This window comes from Rosa rugosa, chromosome 5 (genome assembly GCF_958449725.1).
Source record: "Rosa rugosa chromosome 5, drRosRugo1.1, whole genome shotgun sequence".
Taxonomy (NCBI): Eukaryota; Viridiplantae; Streptophyta; class Magnoliopsida; order Rosales; family Rosaceae; genus Rosa; species Rosa rugosa.
In genome coordinates, this window is record NC_084824.1 from 31,081,168 (window position 1) to 31,098,452 (window position 17,285).

At 39.2% G+C, this 17,285-nt stretch overlaps 1 pseudogene; it reads left to right on the top strand.

Moving 5' to 3' along the window:
• The first annotated feature begins 5,558 nt into the window (after window positions 1-5,558).
• Window positions 5,559-7,312, top strand: LOC133709550 (tropinone reductase homolog At2g29290-like; annotated as a pseudogene).
• Window positions 7,313-17,285: the final 9,973 nt, after the last annotated feature.

Consider the following 17,285-nt stretch of genomic DNA (forward strand, 5'->3'; position numbering starts at 1 on the left):
CGATGGAGAGCTTGAATGTTGGACTCTTGAATCTTGGAAGCAAGTCTTCAAGGTGGATGATGGAGGATAGGATCTTCACGGCTCCATCTTCTTCTTCCTCTTCCTTGCTTGAAACCGCGGAACTTGCAACTAGAGAATGGAGAGGGAGAGAGAGTTTTCTGACGTTATGAGAGAATTTTCTGAATGGGAGGAGGTGTCAAACGTCTAGCACTAGGGGGTATATATAGGGAACGGCTGAACTTCATGAATCTTCTTTTATTTTTAAATTAATTATCTGGTTGCTCCACACAGCTTCAACCAATCGCGTAGCGCCACGTCAGCTCTGTTGTGTTATCCAACCAATCACAAAGCTCCAAATTAGGTCCATAATCCTTTAATATATATATTTGCTAAATTTCCAGGGATTATTTCTGATTTTATTCATCATTTCCAAAAATCTATGGATGTACCTAGACAACGTATCTGGACACATTTTGAAGCTTTTCTCCCTTAAAACTCTCCATGGCCTTATCTTGAACGTCCCCCCTTGATTTCCTCTTGATTTTCACATTAAAATCAGATTTTATTCTTGAATTTTCGTCCAAAATAGCTTGAGGGGATTTAGGAACAAATCTGGACTTGTTTTGAGCTTTTTCTTGTTGCACAATCCCTTGAAACTCTCCCTAGAATATCTCCAACGTTTTTCCTTGATTTCTTCTTGATTTTTCACATTATCTTCATGATTTTTCAAGGAAAAATCAGATTTAGTTCCCAAAAATATCTTCCTTACGTCCAACAACCCAAATTAATTGGGCTTTTCTCCTTTTTGCTGAAATACATAATTAATCTAGAAAATTCTTGGGCCTCCATGTGTCATCTTCAAGCCATGATGTCTCCTAGTGCCTCCAGGACTCTTCAAATCCCACCATTTCTCTTCATTTTTTCGATCATTCTTCCTGGTTGGCTCAGGAGTCTTGCTTGACAAAGTTTCCTCTTCTGAACAAGGTTTTCTGGTTGAAACAGGATTTCCTGGTTGGACCAGGAAAACTTCATTTCTTCGTTTCAGCTCATTTATGCAGTCCTTGAGCTCTCTCCAATGTTCTCCAGCTTTTCTTTCCCTTTTTGAGCTCATTTCAGCTTGTTTGCTCCATAGGACCTGAAAATAGAAACTTTGATTACTAGAAATGGAAACTTTCCAAAAATAGAAACTTTCTAGAAATAGAAACTAAAAATGAAAACTTTCCTGAAAAATAAGGATTCATTTAAGGAAATAACTAAGTAAATATGAGGAAATAACACTTAAAACGTCGCATTAAAATGCTCATGTCAATTAGAACAGAGCTGGAAAAGTTTGCAGCTATGGAAGAGACTATGTGGAAGCAAAAATCCAGAATAGATTGGCTGCAGGAGGGAGATAAAAATACTAAGTTCTTCCACGCACATGCAAAAGGTCGTGGGAAGAAAAATAAAGTGGAAGCGATTTTCGATGAATCTGGTAAGTGTTGTGAAGAGTTGCATGAGGTGCAAAATGCTTTTATTTCTTATTTCATGAAGCTCTACTCTACTGAGGGTTGTACAAATATGGAATTGTTTCTGGACAAAATCCAACGAAGGGTATCGGATTAGGTGAATGCTAAGCTACTGAGACGTTTTGAAAAATGGGAGACTGAAGTCGCTTTAAGGCATATGGCAGCACAAAAGTCTCCGGGATTTGACGGAATGCCCGCTTTATTTTTCAAAACCTACTGGCCTATAGTGGGAGACTCAGTTTGCGAGTTTTGCTTAGACGTATTAAATGATGGGAAGGAATTTAGTGAGTTCAATCATACCTTGATTTCTCTTATTCCAAAGTGCTCAAGCCCCACGCAAGTGTCAGAGTTCAGACCGATCAGCCTATGCACCATTGTCTACAAGTTGATATCGAAGACACTTGCTAATAGGCTTAAAAAGTTTTTACCTGAGATTATTTCTTGTACTCAGAGTGCGTTTGTTCCAGGAAGAAATATCCAAGACAATGTAATTGCTGCCTTTGAAACGGTTCATACTATCCGAGTACAGAAGAATACGGTGACTCCCAAAATGGTTCTTAAATTGGACATTAGTAAAGCATACGATTGTGTGGAATGGAGTTTTCTGAAGGGCGTTATGTTGAAGCTAGGGTTTGCCGAAGAGTGGGTGAATCTGATAATCAAATGTGTTCAGTCTGTTTCCTTTTCGGTATTGTGGAAAGGACAACCGGTTGGGTGTTTCAAACCGACCCGAGGGATACGACAAGGTGATCCAATTTCCCCATATCTATTCCTTTTTGTCTCCGAAGGGTTGTCTGGGCTTCTTCATCATGCTGATTCTATGGGACTCATTAATGGAGTTAAAGTGGCCCCTACGGCACCCTCAGTCTCACACTTATTGTTTGCGGATGATAGCCTTCTATTTGTTAATGCAATGGTACAAGATTGTGTTACGCTGAAACAATGTCTTCTCCTCTATGAGTGTGCAGCAGGGCAGCGTATAAACTTCCAAAAATCTGCATTGTCGTATGGGCCTAATGTATCTGATGAGGTGAAAAATGATGTGAAGGGGATTCTTGATGTACCAGTAGTTGATTTTCACGAGAAGTATCTCGTGTTACCAACAACGATTGGAAGAAATAAAACGGATGCCTTCAAAAAGTTGAATGAAAGATTAGATGTTCATCTCCAAGGTTGGCAAGGAAAGTTCCTCTCAAAGGCGGGTAAACTTGTGTTAATTAAAGCTATGGCGCAAGCTATTCCCACCTATTCAATGAGTGTTTTCCGGTTGCTGGTTGGAGTGTGCAAAAAATTTCAGTCTAAGGTGAGTAAGTTCTGGTGGGGAAAGGGTGGGGACACAAGAGGCATCCATTGGTGCAGCTGGGATAAGTTGTGTAGAAAGAAGGATGAGGGTGGTCTTGGCTTTAGGGATTTGAGAGCATTTAATCAAGCTATGTTGGCAAAGACGATCTGGAGGATATTTTGGGGAAAGCATTCGTTGGTTAGTTCCTTTCTTCAAGCGAAATATTTTTCAGAAAATTGTTTTCTCAATGCAACGCTGGGTCGCACGCCATCGGCTATTTGGCGGGGTCTGATGTGGGGAAAGCAGATTATTGATAGAGGGACAAGGTGGAGGATAGGTGATGGGAGGAGAGTGAGTATACGATCAGACAGGTGGCTGCCTTATCCAGTCACTTTCAAAGTAATTAGCCCGGTACACATTTAGGTTATGTTTGTTTCACCGGACTGTCATACCTCTCCTTAATTTCTATAAGAGTCCTGGACTCCTCAAGCCTGGATTATGCTATGTTATTCCCTAACCCATGTTTGGTCAGTTAGGACTAAAACTAGAGCCAACACCATTGACATGAAGACCCGAGAGGCTCCAAACGGCAGCTGATTGGAACTCTGCCATCAGGCCACCTCCGGCAGGCGCAGCAGCTGGGTTTGATCCATCTCGTCATCGCCGACGTTTCTCTTTCCTCGGCTGGTCTGGTTGCTGGTTGTGGAGAGAGAATCGGACCTCGAAAATCTTGGGTTCTCCTGCAGTTTCTGTACAAATTCCGGCTGCTCCGGCAATGTTTTGAGGTGCATAAGATATGAAAGTTGATCTGCTCTTCGTGTTCTACATGCTAGTATACATGGTTTTTGAATTTGATAAAATTTTGGAAGACTTGATTTCTGGGTATTCGGCCACCGTTGCTATAACCTTCTGTGGCAGTGATTCTGGGTTCAATTGGGGATAGAAAATGAGGTTGGGGACCTCGGCAGAGACCTCCTGGACAAACCCAGGTGGGCCGACGAAGTCGAGGAGGTAGAGGTCGCTGATGTCAGAAAGAGGGAGGCTTTGGGTCGCGACGGGGCAGTAGAAGGTGAGAAGGAGAGCTTCCATAATCCCATGGTTTTTGGGGGGTTTATGGTAGAAGGTGTTTATGAGAATTTGGGACTCTAGAGTCTCATTTAAAACAGTCCTTGAAGTTGCCAAACATGGGATTAGTGTAACACAAGCTAATAAGGATATCCAATCCAATCCAATCCCATGAAACAAACATAGCCTTAGGAGCAACAGAAGGTGGAATCATTGTTTACCAACTCTGGTGCTTGGAACGTGCCTGTGATTAAAGGTTTGTTTTTACCACATAAAGCTGACAGGATCCTAAGCCTACCGCTAGGGTTAAGAAGTGTTCCTGACAAGCTGGTGTGGCACTATACCAAAAATGGAGTTTATAGTGTAAAGTCGGGTTATTGGGTTGCAAGAGATATGCAAGGTCAAAAGGGAGGTGCCATGGCAGGTTGTAGTGTCAATAAAAGTAAGGAAGTCTGGGAAAGAATTTGGAGTATTAATGCACCCCATAAGGTTCCGGCTTTTATATGGAGAGCAGTTCAAGGCTTTATACCATGTGCAACAAATTTGCATAAGAGGAAAATCTTGCATAATTCTGACTGCTGGCAGTGTGGAGATTCTACAGAATCCGAGGTGCATGTCCTAGGGAATTGTCCAAAAGCAAAGCAAGTGTGGAAGAAGACTTTCTTGAATGGTGTCTACAGAGAGTGGCAGGAGCCATCTTTCCTTGACCTAGTGCATCACATTTCTTCCACTGCTACTGGGAGTGAGTTTGATTTGTTTTGCTCTGTGGCTTGGTGGATCTGGAAGAATAGGAATCTCCATCGACATGGAGAGAAAACTGTGGACCCTAATGAATTGATTTGCTTGGCTGGGGATTGGCAGTTGCAATATTTGACCACAAGACACCCAACTCAGAATGCGAAAGGTGTACAAAGTCAAAACAAAGTTAATTGGGCACCACCTCCAGTGGGAACACTTAAGCTTAACTTGGATGGGGCCTGTGATGTGAAAAGAGGAGTATGTGGTCTGGGAATAGTCTTCAGAGACCACCAGGGACATTTGAAAGGTGCTCTTACAGTCCCACAAGTAGGCAATCTCCCCCTAGATCTGTGGAGGCCCTAGCTCTTCTACATGGTCTTAGATTTGCAGCACATGTCGGGTTCACCAATATAGATATTGAAGGTGATGCTCTCTCAGTTATCAACACTCTACATGAAAGTTCAGAGGATCTAAGTTATGAAGGTCATTTAATTGAGGAAATTAAGTTTTTAATTAAGTCTTTTCCTAGTTGTAGTAGCCATTTTGTGAGGCGGGAAGGTAATAAGATTGCCAACCGTTTAGCAAAAGAGGCTTTGAAAGTTAGTCAACCGTTACTTTGTTTAGAGTCGGGGCCAGTTTGGCTTCACCAGTCTGTCAGTAGGGATTTCCCGTGTGAAGTCTAGTTGGGTTTGATTTGTAAAAGTCCACGTTTCGGTGTACTTTTATAGACTCTTGACCGACAAATCATTGTATTCAGTTCATTATTAATGAAGTATCTTTCTGAGAAAAAAAAAAGTCATACTAGTCACATAGTCAAAACAGATTTCTAAATACCAATATATTACTCTATCTTTGAGAACACCAAATTTGACCTGCAAAAGAAGGGCTTGACTTCCTAAAGTTGATGAGAAAGTCTATATATATCCTTTTCGTATCTGCATGTATCTTCAAATTTTGGCCATCAAGATAGAAAAGAAAGAAACAGAGAGGGCTAGGCAGATGGCTCAAGCAAATAATCCTATTAGCAATGACAGCTTAGATAGAAGATGGTCTCTTGAGGGAATGACCGCTCTTGTCACGGGTGGAACCAAAGGCATTGGGTTAGCCTTCTCCTTCAATTTCACTTGGGTTTTATTTGTATTGTTCTGTTATTAACTTATTATAGAAATTAACCAAAGTCATCGATATTCAAACGGTCATTTTGATGAGTTAAAAATTTCATTGTGCATCAAACAACATCGTCTTTCAATTATCTGAAATGTAGTTATGTTTTAATTTACTACCTCATCTCATTGTTAGATATGCTGTTGTGGAGGAATTGGCGAGGCTAGGTGCAAAGGTCCATACTTGTGCTCGGAATGAAGTCCAACTCAATGAGCGGTTGAGTCAATGGAAGACCAAGGGTTTTCATCAAGTCACTGGTTCTGTATGTGATTTGATCTCAAAGCCCCAACGAGAAGAGCTCATAAACAAGGTCTCATCACTGTTCAATGGAAAACTAAACATCCTTGTAAGTATTTCATTATATCATTTGCATTTATATCAATTACCAACCGATATTGTACTTATCTAACCGTGTGTGGTTAATTCTAACGCAATTAAGTTGAGTCTAACAGAAGCATCAGGTTTTATCTCATAGGCGTCCTTACATGTAATTAATTTATCCAATTCCCAATGTTTGGCTGCACAGATAAACAACGTGGGAACCAATATAGCAAAGCCCACAACTGATTACACAGCTGAAGATTATTCATTTCTTATGGGAACCAATCTTGAATCTTATTACAATATGTGCCAACTTGCACATCCCCTCCTCAAAGCTTCAGGAGCTGGTAATATTGTTCTTATATCTTCTATTGCTGGTGTGGTATCAGTTGGGGGGAGTGGAAGTGTCTATATATGCTGCCACTAAAGGTCTTTTTCCTAACCTAGTTTTTGACTCTTCAATCTTAAATTTTTTGTTATAAGAAATTGAAGGTTATTGGCTCTTCTCATTATATATTTCAGGAGCAATTAACCAATTGGCAAGATACTTGGCTTGCGAGTGGGCAAAAGACAAGATTAGGATCAACAGTATTGCACCTGGTGCCATACGAACTCCCTTGTCTGAAGATGTAATATCAATGCTTGATTTCTTTCACGCACTTCTTAATTTTGCAGAGAATTCATTTCACATTATCTTCCAGTTATATATCTGGATCCTCTGCTTGTCATGTATTTAATCTATTTATCTTCTTGCTTTTCATTTTTTTAACATACGCAGTTTCTCAATAACCAAACGATGCTTGAGGCTCTTAACTCTCGAACACCTTTAGGACGCCCTGGCGAGCCGGAAGAGATTTCTTCCTTGGTGGCGTTTCTGTGCTTGCCTGCTGCCTCATACATAACTGGGCAGACTATTTGCATTGACGGAGGGATGTCTATTAATGTCAGCTTTCAAGGCTAGGACCTTGAATTCGAAACAGCACAAATTTCCCTGATATATCAATGTATAGCATAATAAAGCTCAACTTCCTAAACTGCATCTACATTTAATGGCGGAGCTAGCCCAAATTTTTTTTGGGGAGAGTGGATATATTTTCTCTTAATTTTTCAATAATTATAATGTGTAATCTATGAAAATGTAAGGGTTAATTACAATTTACCCCCCTGAGGTTTGGGTGTGTCATCATTTCACCCCCTCTACTTTCAATTTTAACTTGTTACCCCCTAAACTTTCCAATTTCAATCAGTCGTGTCCAATTTCTCCTATTCCGTCCAAATTGGACGTTAAGTCTGACCCTTGAGGGCTAAAATGGTCATTTCAACATTAAAAAATAATTAAATTTTTTTTTTTTTCTGTTTTTTAGTTTTTTTTTTTTTAAAAGAGTTTTTTTTTTTTTGGTCTTCAACCTATACACCACAAGTTATAATAGGTTTATAAAAACAAAAAAAATACTCTAGGTGGTTGAAAGTTGCTCGCTGGTCTACGATATTTGTGATATATCTCCGATAAAGTGAAGAATTTTAGGATATATTCCCAATAAAGTGAAGAAATATTTGTAAAAAATAATTTTACACTTTATCTGTAAATAAATATCTGTATATCCCCAATAAAGTGAAGAAATATCTGTGTAAAATCATTTTTGGTCTACATATTTGTGATATATCTCCAATAAATTGAAGAATTTTAGGATATATCCCCAATAAAGTGAAGAAATATTTGTACATCCCCAATAAAGTGAAGAAATATCTATGTAAAATCATTTTTTTACAGATATTTATTTACAGATAAAGTGCAAAATTATTTTTTACAGATATTTATTCACTTTATTAGGGATATATCCTAAATTCTTCACTTTATCGGAGATATATCACAAATATCGTAGACCAGGGAGCGGCTTTCAACCACCTAGAGTATTTTTTTTGTTTTTATAAACCTATTATAACTTGTGGTGTATAGGTTGAAGACAAAAAAAAAAAAAAAAAACGAAGAAACAGAAAAAAAAAAAAAAAAAAAAAAACGAAGAAACAAAAAAAACAAAAAAAATTTATTTTTTAATTATTTTTTTATGTTGAAATGATCATTTTAGCCCTCAAGGGTCAGACTTAACGTCTAATTTGGACGGAATAGGAGAAATTGGACACGGCTGATTGAAATTGGAAAGTTTAGGGGGTAAAACGTCAAAATTGAAAGTAGAGGGGGTGAAATGATGACACCCCCAAACCTTAGGAGGGTAAACTGTAATTAACCCAAAATGTAATGATCATTTCCTTTCCCGGATATTTCCATATGGTATCTCTTATCTTGTGAGCAGTACGTCTTTGTCATTTTGAGGACTCCACTTTTAATTCTTTTTTTTTTTTAGAATTATTATTTTGCTTTTAATGTTGTGTTTATTACTATTTTGCCATTCTTGCTGTTTTGTCTCTCTCCAACCGCTTCGGTTTTGGGTTTTGAGTTTTGGTTTGTTCCTGACATATATTAAAGCTCTAACTCAATGAATAGTAACACTCATATTGATTTACTATTTTGCTCCTAATGTTGTGTTTATTACTATTCTGCCTCTCATGCCTGTTTTGTCTCTCTCTCATTGCTTCGGTTTTGGGTTTTGGAGTTGTTCCTGACGAGAGAGAGAGAGGTGGGTGGAGAAAAAAAGAGGGAAAAGAGTCATCGCCCATATGCTCTCTTCATTTTTGTGGGATTAAATTTGGGATTACTTTGCTTGATTACCGACAAAAAAGAGACTCCCGACAAGAGAAAAAAGAGAGAGAAGGGAGTCATCGCCACAAAAACCTCAAAACCTCATTACCCGCGGCATTGCCTGGGCGAGTTTCTTAGTTCTCACTAATGATTGAAGGCGCAACCCGTTGGGTTCCTTTCACGGGCCATCAGGTCGAGAGAAACTCAGTATGCGCGACCTTTTTCTAAACCCGACGACCGGCGAACGCAACCCAATCTGAACTTCTCCGTCCGGCGAAGACACCGCGGCGCACCAGTGTCATTTAGTTTTTCTTCTCGCCGCGGTTCCATTTCTAGCATCGGTTGGTCCATTCGCTGGGTGTAGAGAGAGAATGGAAGACGACAAGTTTTGTGTTTCCCGACGATTTTGCAGAGTTTTCCGGCGACTCCGGTCACCGTCAACGATGCGTGAGGTATGAAACTTCTTCTACTCTTCGAGCTGTACACGTTGATATACATGGTTTTTGATTTCGATCAAGTTTGGAAGAGTTGCCATTTTAGGTGATTTCGGCCCTCCGTCGAAATCAACTGTGCGCGGTGGCGGTTTGGCTTTTCTGGGTTCATTTCTCACTTTAACGCGTGTCTGTGAATAACTATTGATGCTAGATTATGTTTGAATTGAAGAAATTGTGAAATTGGAAGTGAATTTAATCCAGAAGTGGGTCACTTGAGTTCGTGAGAACTTAAGGACAGTACAGCTGCTGTTTGAAGTTGAGATTGAATTGGAACTCTATTGTGGAATTGAAATCTTGTAATCAAGGTGAATTCTGAATTTCAAATTTGTAGTATCTGGTAATATTGCTTTAGAGGTTACTGTTACTGCTGAGGATTGATTTCTGGGAATTTAAGAAAGATGTTGGTCAGATTACGTCTTTACAAAGTTGTCTTATTGACAATGCAGATTAAGTCGTGGTGATACTGAACTCAGTTGCATAATTACAAGTTAGTTGGTGTTGGGATTCTTTGGTTAATTGTGTGATGCATGTGCTGTTGAATGGAATTACAGGGTTGAGTTTGATTAATGACAATTGGTCGTTTGAAAGTACGATGAATGTTGGGAAAAATTGTGCCAGGGCTTGTTGATTAACTGATTAAGAAACTATTTGGCCAACTAGTTGATATATGGGGTTTACGCATTTTCTATAGTTGTTGGTTTGGTTTGTTATTTTGTATTGAGAATGAATACCGAGTACATTGAAAAATGTCAAGGACTGAAAAATCGATAATATCCTCGAAATTTTTATTTTTTTAGGGTCTCGATATATTTTTGACTTCCCAAGATAATATCGGGAGAAATTTTCAAAATTTTGCAATATTTCCGGAAATATTCAAAATTTTCGTGATATTTTCGGAAATATTAAACATTTTCGCGAAATTCCGAGATTATCGCCACCTCTCGCGATATGTGGCTCGTGAAAACTAGCCCTTGTCCTTATCCAATCTGACTAAACTGATAACATTTAAAGAGGAAAACTTTAAAAATTTATAGGGTCATGTATTGCTCTGTGTCTTTTCCCTCCATATGCTTATAAATCTTCTAATTATCTAATTTGGTAACTAGTAAACATTTGGCTCTATTAAAAAAAAAACTTTTCTATGTATTTTTTTTTTTTTTTATCAAGAAGAAACTTCATTAATAATGAACTGGATACAATGAGTTTTGGCATCATCTCATACACAGAAATGGCCACTGGACTTCACACTGGAACGCCAAAATGACAGACTCACGGAGCCAACAAACCCCGACTCAACTACAGACTTAACTTGCACTACAATTAAAAAGCAAAAAAAATATGCGCAGGAGCAGTGAATCCTTGAAACACAACTTTGTCAACACAAACTCGCCACTTAGAGTCCTTCTGACTTGCCTTTGAGCGACCAAGTCTACACTTGTTGTGACTTCGAACCCGACCAAATTGAAATGCTGGACAGTCAGACCTGAGACTAAATGCTGGACCCTAATGTCAACAATGTCAATCCACAAATGCTCCAAATCGCCATCACCTCCGACCCGAAATCAGACAGGAACAACCCACTAGAAGGCCAAGGATGATTGTCTATGCTAGTATGCCACTGCTAGACATTTTCGCCACCACTGCTGACCCAACTCCATAACAGGAACGCCCTTAGACCGCCGAAGAGAAGATTGTCTATGCCAAAATTGCAGTGCACCCGACCCAACAGCTAATACTTAAAACAAAACCTTGAAAGTGACTTATTGCTGAAAAACAAAACAAAAACCCAACCCTAAAAACAAGTAAAAACAGCCCACCAACACAGGCCCAACATTAAATCCAGCCCACCCCCTTCGTCCCAGCAAGGGACACCATCTCACCAACAAACCCACCTCGCCGCCACCTCCTTCAGACCCCAACCGCTGTCAACCAACATTGCCGGCCAATCCCCAACATGCCCTACTGACCGCCGCCGTCGACAGGATGCCATCCTCCTGTCCGCACCATGGATCCACACCAGACCAGCCAAATAAATCCATACCCAGGTCAGATCGAAGAGATCCAAACCAGATCGGATCGATCTGGACAGAAGCAGATCCTCACCGCTATGGAAAAGCACATCCCCAACATCATCCTTCCATCCTTGCCTTGCCATGGAAAAGCACGACCAACGAGCCACGCCACCATGGACACAGCACGAGCCAGCATGCTCCGACCACGTCCCACCGATCTGGACCCTCCCAATCCGGCGAAGCACTCTAGAGAAACTAAGAAAGCAAAGACTAAGAAAGAAAAGACCCCTCCCGGACCGAGACGCAGCGGCAGATTCGCCGGCTACGGCCGGCCGGGAGAGCTAACTACGAGATCCGGTTTTCTTTTTCTTTGGCGCGTGAGGCGCGTTCTTTTTCACAATGTGTGGAGATAAGTTACTTTTCTATGTATTTTAATGGACCATTTTCTACTTCTTTTTCTGTTTATTTAAAGACTGATTTTTTTTTTTAACATATGTATTTAATTGTAACATATTATTATAATTAATAAATAACTCTCCTAATCTCCTATTTAATCATTTTTGAGAATTCTCATGTAGAATTTCATATCTTTGTCATGTTAGTGTATCTTATTACACTCCAAATTACTACAATCATTATACAATTAAGTTCATCAAACTCTTTTTTTGAAATATTGTAGGTAGTCTGATCATGTAAATATTTCATAAAAATTCATTAATGATTTCCATGTTACTTTCTAAATCTCCATCATTTTTTTCGAAAATTTACGTAGATTGAAATTTTCTCAATATTTCCATTGAAATTTATATTTTTTGGACTATCGATATTTCCTCGATATTCGATATTTTAGTCTTTGGCCAAGACTAGCTAAAACCTAAACAAAAAATTATTGAAAATGACTTTATGAATCACAAATCTTCCTCCAAATCTTCTATTTCCGAATTGTCTTCATTGTTTTGGACATCATCTTCTTCACTGTTGGGTACTACGATGTTCATATCAATGTTTTCTGTATCAGTAAAGCAGCCTTGGTTATTCATCAGAAACTTCTTCAACATTGTCATTAATCGTGCATTTTGTGACCGCATTGTGTCCACATTTGATTCAAGCTTCTTCACTTTATCTTACATTACATTCATCTCAGAACTCACAGCTGTTGAAAATGTAGCAGTTGGAAGCTCCATGTGAGGAAACGAGCCTATACCATGAACTCTTTTTCCCTTCCTTCTACACTCTTCGGCCATGATTGGAATCTCATCACGCGCAGTAACTTGTACAGATTCTGGTGGAGTACCTTCCGGTGTCTCCAAGGTTAGTTTCTCCTTATGCTCTTCTCTCTTATTTTTCAACCGATCCTACAAAAATAAAATTTAAAGACAAAAATAAATATGCTATTTATTTATATATTTAAATAGTAATTATTTTCCAAGAACTAATACCACCTTTACAAATTGATAACAATAATTACTGTTGTAAATATTAATGTGGCTATTCATGTAATAGCAATTAGTGTTGCGTGATATACGCCAATTAAGATTGATTGGTGATTAACAGAATATAATTAGCGATTGATTGATTGTAATCAGACGAGTGATTGATGTAATCGTTAAATAGTTACCTTTTGTAAACCTGAGGTACTCCTATATAAACCTCATTGTGAGATGGTTAGAATCACTCCATTTCTCATACTTCATTCTTTGTGTCTAAACTCTCCCTCTCTCAAATTCTTTTACTATCGTTTTACAACACGTTATCAGCACGACAAGCTCTAGGATTCAGATTGCGAGTTGCGGAGAAGAGGTGGTTCATCATTCAATCAAGAGAAGAGGCGAATAACTCCTGAGTTATTGGATTGGCTGAGAAGACAACCTTCTCAGTTCTGCACATATAAATTGAAGATTCTTCTGTTCTTCATCAAGTATTTTTCTTTCCAAAATCTAATTTCATATTCATGCTTATTCAGCCTAATGATTGAATATGAACAATCACCATGATGCATGAACCCCCAAATTTACTTTATTAATTTATTTGGTTGATACATATATATATGTCGTATATATTTGTTCATGTTTTTGGATTTGATTGAAATATATCATGACACATTGACATGTATGATTCCTATTTAATATTACTACAATGCCAGAAGCATTTACCCAATTTATTACCTATACGAAATGCCAGAAGCATTAATGGGCTGTATTAATTTATTTACGTTATGATTTAATAACATATATTGAATTTAATTATGTTATAATTGTGAATATTAAATGAGGCTGAGTCAGAAGCTCAAATCAAGCCCAAAGTGACAACAACAAATCCGAGCCAGAAGCTCAAGCCCAAGTTGCAAGACCAGAACAGAAGCTCACCACCTATTGCCATGACAAAAGTTATGAATCTTCTCAAACTAGGCTCATCCAATTGGATGCGATGTCTAGGCAAGGTTCAGATGAGGCCGTGTACTTAAGTGAGCCTCGCTCCACCTAAACCTCATCCTTCCTTACCTAGTCGTATTCAATTGGAGTTACCGAAAGGGTTGAGTAATAACTTTTCATTCCTTGGCAGACCAGTTTGAGCCCAGCAGGCCCACTCTCCCTCAGCAGGACCTAGCAGCCCAGCAGGTCTCACACACCATTTGACTTACGCATGAAAGCCCGGGTCACAAGCCCGATAGGCTTCACTATCAAGCCCACTCCTTATTTGGTCCAGCAGAATCAAAAATAAAAGAAAAAATGATTTCATATTGTAAATAGATTCACCATATCTAATGTGTAATTAATTGCCAGAAGCATTTATTCACATAATTGTGTGATAATGAATCTGTTATATTACTAGCATGCAATTAATATCTCAATTGATTTGTGATTTTTATTTATCCAAATTTGTGAGATTATTTCAATTTGCTCAATTCAATATTATTGTATTACTTGTCTAAATTTTCGCACTAGAATATATGTGTAGAAAATGCAGGTACCTAATGAACTAGAAGTTCTAAATGAACCAGTAGTTCATACATAATGCCAGTAGTTCATAAATGAACCAGTAGTTCTAATGCAGGTACCTAATGTAAAAATTCATCTGACTGCAAAGAAGATGAGATCAACAATCGATACTGACAATGTCGTCACTGAGGTTTTTAAGGCAAGTGCCATAATGTTCATAAAGAAACATATGGAGAAAGCACTCCAAGTTGAGTATCCGATGAAGAGGATCCACAGACTCGTAGGGTCGCTCTGGAAGAGTACTTTAACCACCAAATGACCATTTTCTTGCCTGAAGCAAGACATGATTAGCAAGATATTGAACAACCCCATCTGCCCAAAAGAATACAAGGAGAGGCACTTTACTAATTCTTAGAATTGATCACTATCTTGTTGCTCACTGAAATGAACAACAACCTCCTATTGAGGAATGATCATGCGAAGCCCATCGGTACCTAAGCAACACTTTTGCTTGAAGCAAATGATGTTACTCATCGCAAACCTAATCGCGAAAGGAGAAATTGTGGCCGTGGAAGGAAAAAAAAAGTCCTATCTTTCGAGACAAGGAAAGAGAGGTGGGCCCATAAATGGCCCATATAACCGCCCCAAAACATGGCCCCATGTTATATTGCCCCTGCCCAACAAGCCAAAGTGGAAAAGAACACTGGTTCGGCCCGCTGCCACCAAAATCAACATGATCTTTGTTATCAATGTGGAGGAATTGACTGCTGGTCCCGCACCTGTTGTGCGATAGCCGAAGTAGTAAATGAGTATTACGCCAGTCGCGGAACTCGAAATACCAACTTTATTGAAGGGTCATTTTCTATCGATTCCACACTAGAGATCATGGATTTTCAGCCAGTTACTGAACATACCAAGGATTAGAACTCGAAGACATGGGTATAACTGGCCCCTTGTGCCATATCTATTTCATCTTAATGAATGAAACATCTTCGGATTTTGGTGATTTATGTTTTCAATTATTTTGGATTATAGAAATGTGGTTATGTTCGAATATATTTAATTCAATAAACTCATTTATACATGTGATCCATTGAATTAAATTTATGAATAGGCATGTCTTGTGGGGAAGTTTGTTGTCTGGTTAAAAGTGCTATTACGCACACCATACTCCCAGATCGGAGATATTTTTCAAACTTATGTCTATTCATACCTCTGTGACAACCGTATCAGGCCAATCCAACCTGATAGAGGGTTATGGCAAAACCCACTGTATGTTGTCCAATGGTACTGAACCTACCATTAATGAGGCCTTATAATCTCCACGTTCCAGAAGAATGTTATTGAGTATTAAGGATATTCGAACCAACAGTTACCACGTTGAAACCACTGAGAAAAATGAGTGTAATATCTTTGCATAACCTCCAAGTGTGTGGCCAGAAGCGTACATTGGAGAAAATTGAAATCTGTTAGCTAGAAGCTAACTAATTCAAGCAACTACTTGCTATGGCATGACCGTTTGGGACACCCAGATCAAAGTATGATGCACCGTATCCTCAACTCATCGTAGGTGCATCCCCTTCTGAATAAGGGTCTTGTATATAATGACACACTATGCCATACTCGTTAAGAATATTTAATATTAAACCATCATATGTAAAGACTAGTACATACACCACCATTTTCTGCACAGAATGCAAGCGAAATTTGTGGACATATATATCCAACCACCATGTGGACCAGTTAAATATTAATGGTTTTGGTTGATGTATCGACAAAGTGATCACATGTTACACTATTGTCCACAAGAAAACGCTGCTTTTGCTAAACTCTCACCCAGATCATGAAATTGAGGGTTCACCACTCCGATTATCCCATAAAGTCTATAAGACTTGATAATACCAGAGAATTTACATCGAAGTCTTTTGATGATTATTGCATATCCTTTAGGGTTGATGCTGAACATATAGTTCCCTATGTTCACACCCAAGATGGTCTCGCAAATAGAATCTTGGTAATGCGCACCAAGCTTCTAAGTTCTGCATGGGGCTATGCTGGTCCTGTTGAGGCCCACTGCTACCAACCTTACTCCGCGTTACAGCTGGTGACTGGGTACGAACCTGATGTTTCGCACTTAAGCGCATTTGGGTATGCAGTCCTCGTGCCAATTGTGCCGTCACAACGTACAAAATTGGGTCCTCAACAAAGGATGGGTATACATGTCGATTATGAGTCCCATCCATTATGTGCTCTTTAGAGCCCTTGACAGGCGATCTTTTTACCGCTTAATTTGCAGATTGTCACTTTGATGAGACAGTCTTCCCGCCGTTAGAGGGAGATAAGAACGTCACCGTTCCTGATGAACGACGTGAATTAACATGAAATGTCCCCACAATGTCTCATCTTGATCCCCAAACCGCACGAAAATATTGAAGTGCGGACAATTCTAGATCTATATAGTATAAGAATACAATATGCCAGACACTTTCTCTGATCTAGCAAAAGTGACGAGATCATATATACCTGCTGCAAATGTGCTTGCAAGGATAGAAGTCCCTATAGGATGTGTAGTCCCAGATGGACAAGGTACGATCATGGCGGCTAACCAGTCATATGTCCCTGCCCAGAAGCGAGGTAGACCATTAGGTTCGAAGGATTCTTATCTCCAGAAGAGGGTAAACTTGGCACAAACGAATCCTCTTGACATCGCTATCTCAAACCGATTCATCTCATGAGATAAATCCGGATTATGGGTACGTCCTAAAAGAGACCATGTTGGGGGACGCTCCAACATTTGAACCCATTCCCGAGAATAGAGAAATCTCGGTAAATTTAGTGAGATTTGGAATCGGATTGAGATTATCATCGATGATATATTAGTATTAGCGGTGGCCACCGACATTATAATAAGCGATGACCGCGAACCTTGCTTTGTTGATCAATATCAACGAAGAGACGACTGGCCAAAAAGAAAATAAGAAATCCAGGTCAAATTAGATTCCTTGACAAAGAGAAAGGTGTTTTAGACCTGTTGTTCCTACACCTCCCCATGTTAAACCTGTAG